Here is a 4,240-nt window from a genome sequence, read left to right on the forward strand (position 1 = left end):
AACACATATGGACCTGACATATTTCAAATAATGCAAGTAGAAATGGTTTCGTGTGGCAGGGCACCTTTAAAGATGCTACTGTAAACTACTACTGCACTGTAAATAGATTGTGAATATGAATGATAATTTTCAAGATAATATTTACAAATGTTTTGCTGTTAAGGCATGTGAGAGTTAATGAGTGAGCGTGTCGAGGGAAGTTGATTGTATTCTCTATGGAATGTTTCGTGTAAAAACAAAAAAAGCTAAAAAATCCCCTTTACTCCCCACTGCAGTTTGCTGTCATATATACTGTCCAGCACTATGTGGCTGCCATCTGTATAGCTACACGGTGCAGTTTAACGCCAATAGTGTTCCACCACCACTGCAGTGTCAGTCCAACTAAAAGTGAAAGCATTGTGTACTGAACTCAGACTTACATTTTTGCCATTCTAAAGGAAGAAATCCAAAGCTGTGACCGACTCTGAAACACACTGTTAAGGACGAGGAATGCTCCCGTCCACCCTTTCCCCTTTGAGCTCATACACCTTCTTTTTTTTTTTTTTTAAAGAAGAAGCTGTAAAAAAAGACAAAAACGCAAGCATGTGGAAAAAAAGTGCTTCAAGAAGTCAACTTCACCATGAGTGTTTTCATAATCGTATATGCCCTTGTTTGATGTTAGTATCTCTGTATGTAAAGATGTACACAGGTTGAGAGTTCAAAGTCCACAAAAAGCTGAGTTTACTCAGTAAAAGAGTTTCACTTCTACAAACAGTTTTGATAGGCGGAAATAATCTCATCGCTTATTGCAATGCACAGCTAACTGGCATTTAAATAAGGAGGGCTGGGTACCATGTTCCAATGTAAGTTGCTCTAATGCTGCTTATGAGAGTGACTTCATGCTGATTCCCTGCATAACATGTGGACATGGCATGGAAATAATGTATTAACAATAACTTGAGACTTTTTTATTGTACCAAGTGGCAAGGAATGTTGCTTATTTATTTATTTATTTCACTCATGACCTTTACATTTCTACTACTACTTAACAAGTTATCAATAGCCTTATATGCTAGTTGGAAATTCAGCTAAGCTATGTGGCTAAATTAGATAGCTTATATAATGTATTCTAAAAAGTCAAAGGCCAGCCCTGTTGCTTAATTGGTTTTTAAGTAATTCAAGTAGGCTACATGTAGCTATTGGCTATGTCCTATTGGCTATCTACATTAGCTTACCTAGCTATCAGTAGCCTTGAAGGGCTAGTTGGAAAGCTAGGTAGCTAACTTAGATTGCTTTGTGTTATCCCAAACAAGCAAAAGCTAGCACTGTTGTTACATAGGTAGCAGTGGATATCATGCTTAATTCAGTACATCAGAATTGTTCTTTTATTGAACTAGACAAAGATGTGAGTTTACTTGTATGTAAATGTTTCGTTATGAATTGTTGTCAAATACTTTAAGAGTCACAATATTAGCATTGTCTCCCATGTACTCAAAAGGTTGTAAGCAGTTGTAAATCCAGTGTAAAGCTGCCTTGCAAGCAGCTGTGCTTTGGTCTAGCTAATGCTAAAAACAGCCCTTTACCTCAAGATTTGACTCAAATAATAGAAGAAGAAGACATGCCTTTCTTTATCCGGCAATGGGAAACACATTAAATTTAATGAGAGCAGCTCTGCCTCTAAAAATTGTTTGTAGGACTAAAACTTTTTTGGGACCCGGTGTCTTCCTGTGGGTGTCCTCGTCCAGAGCCTGCTGAGTTGTAGCTGGCTGTATTGTATTTACTCTCTGCATGTGACCACAACAAATTGCCATCCTGTGCACCGTCACCACGCCAACGACACCCAGAGTTTCTCAGAGCGGGCACCGCCTGCCGCACTTACTGTGCTGTGATGACGATTATGATGATGATGACTTTCTGTTATTGGGGCTTGTATATCAGATGCCTTCGACAATCATGTGCACATATCAGAGTTACCATGACGACACAGGACAGAGCGACTGATTGTGTCTTGTTTGTCTTTCTCCTGGAATAAATCCTGAATGATGGTATTATAACTCTAAATTCCTTTGTTTGGGTCTGAAAAAAATAAAATAGGGCTGGCTTATTAGTACTACTTATCTCATTAGTACTACTTATTAAATTAGAAGTACATTTTGTGTGTGAGTGTGTGTGTACTCAGTATTTCATAACTTGCAACTCCAGGTTCCATGCATGCGGATATAAAGCAGACACCAGACCCACTTTATCACTTTAACTGACATATTGTCTAGATATATTCTGCACAGCAGGTGTTTAGAAGACAGAATACAGATGTTGCAAACACATAAGGCACATGTTGCCTTTAATAGCACATGGGATACATTATTAGGCGTAAAGTATTAAACACATTGACTACAGATGTTATTTTCCCATTAAAAAAAAAGGAGTTCAGCCTTCTTACACTTCAGTAAATGATTGTGCAGTTGAAACTAAGGGTTCATTAAGAGTTCAGATAGAAACAGCCTTGAAAAAACTGGTATTGATTGGCTGAATTAAGCAAACCCCATTAATAGTTAATGACATTTTAAATTTGAAAATCAACATTTGTGAATTATTGGAAGATGTGAAATAAGCTGCTGTTTTACAACATAAAATATTGAAGTGTTTTTGCTGTCTATGTTGATGGGCAGAAACAGCCAGTGTGTGTGTGTGTGTGTGTGTTCCACCGAACTTTGTGTCAAGTGCTGGTTAGCAAATGTTAACATACGTTAGCTTGCTAGCACACTAAACCAAGATAGTGAACATGAACATGATGACCATTTACCCGCTTAGCATCAGCATATTAGCATGGTCATTGTAAGCGTGTTAGCATGCTTACATTTGCATGGCTTAAAACACTGCTAACATTGCTTTAGACTATTATGCTGCATTCACATGGAACCAGGCAAACGCAAATATCATTTTAGTGGACGAGAGCAAAGCGCTAAAATTAGCTGAACCTTCAAGAGTATCCCGGCAACCGTAATGGTAGACGGGGTCCTGTAGATTGTAACCCAAGATTTATAAGTCTTGCGAGATGGTTGAGGTTATGCATTGGCCTTGAATGGTTAAGGTTAGGAGAGGTCATAGGAGAAGTCTCGCAAGAGTTTTTATGAGTTTTTGCAAATCTATAATTATCATTTAGACGTATTATGGGTGGCATTGTCGTCCATAGTTAACATATTAAAACTTTTTTTCCGCCCCCCCACAATGGAATTTACAACCAGATGTTCTGTAACGCCCTCACACAAGTAAAAATGAAATCCTACAGAGATATTACAAGAAGCTACACACATTCCTAGAGTAATTACATACACAATAGACACACTACATTTTTATTTAATGTTTTATTCTATTCTTTGTGAACAATACGACATCAATGCAACTTTTCAGCATGCGTGTTACATCCAAAAGGTGTTGTCCTTCTGTGAACGCTGCAATAGTCCGGTCCGTTCTGTACGTTTGCACAATCCCAGCGAACCGAGACTTTTGGCTTCTCTATCTCGATGCATTTGGTGCCTGGTGGCGTTCTCAACGATGCTTGTTGACTTTTGCTCAACTTTGTGATTGTTACTAGTTTGAGTGAAAACAGACTTCATTTCGCACTGCAGTAAATATGCATTTTTTTTCTCCATTGACTTCATACGCACTGGTGCTGAATTTGAATTTGACTCTGCATTTGATCTGTACACAACGTAAGAGGGAAAAAAACAATGGGGAGTGATATATCAACGTAAGCTGCAAGCTACCCTCTGCCCTTCTGTCTACACTATAGTTAAGCTAATATACATTGCTTATATTTAAAAGCAATCTCTGAAGGTTTGTATTTGCTCACCACGGATACTGAAGGTTGTGTTAGTATTGGTCTGTTATTAGCAGAGTTTGGCCTGGTGAAGGTTCCTGTGGTGATTTTCCCTCCGTCTCAGTTGGAGCTTTTCCTCCTGACTGCCCGTTTATCTTGGTTGTGCACTGAGAATAGCACACACACATTGAATGCTCTTTCAAAATTATTCATCCCTCTAACACGCACACACACACACACACACCAAAGCCCTGAAATAAAAATTGTGAAATCAAAGTATTTCAAATCCCTTTGACACTCATGCACAATAACATGCACATGTACAGCATCACAGGCTCAAACACGCACGCACACACAGCAAAATTGTATTTCTGTTAAATCAAAATTGCCTGTCATTTTCACAAATTTGTATAAACATGCCCACGCACACACACACACACA

The 4,240-nt window shown here is 38.5% G+C and overlaps 1 protein-coding gene and 1 long non-coding RNA gene across 3 annotated transcripts in view; both read left to right on the forward strand.

The window, feature by feature from the left end:
• The window catches only part of camk1da (calcium/calmodulin-dependent protein kinase 1Da), a 68,652-nt gene extending 66,625 nt beyond the window's left edge, over positions 1 to 2,027 (forward strand). For both annotated transcript variants that reach the window (XM_032504680.1, XM_032504682.1), the window contains one exon: positions 73 to 2,027. The gene's annotated coding sequence lies outside the window, so the exon portion shown is untranslated. The remainder of the gene's footprint in view (positions 1 to 72) is intronic.
• Positions 1 to 4,240, forward strand: part of LOC116672827 (uncharacterized) — a 174,131-nt gene that overhangs the window by 114,718 nt on the left and 55,173 nt on the right. The gene's annotated exons all lie outside the window — the stretch shown is intronic.

Source organism: Etheostoma spectabile, chromosome 23, assembly GCF_008692095.1.
Source record: "Etheostoma spectabile isolate EspeVRDwgs_2016 chromosome 23, UIUC_Espe_1.0, whole genome shotgun sequence".
In the NCBI taxonomy this organism is placed as follows: Eukaryota; Metazoa; Chordata; class Actinopteri; order Perciformes; family Percidae; genus Etheostoma; species Etheostoma spectabile.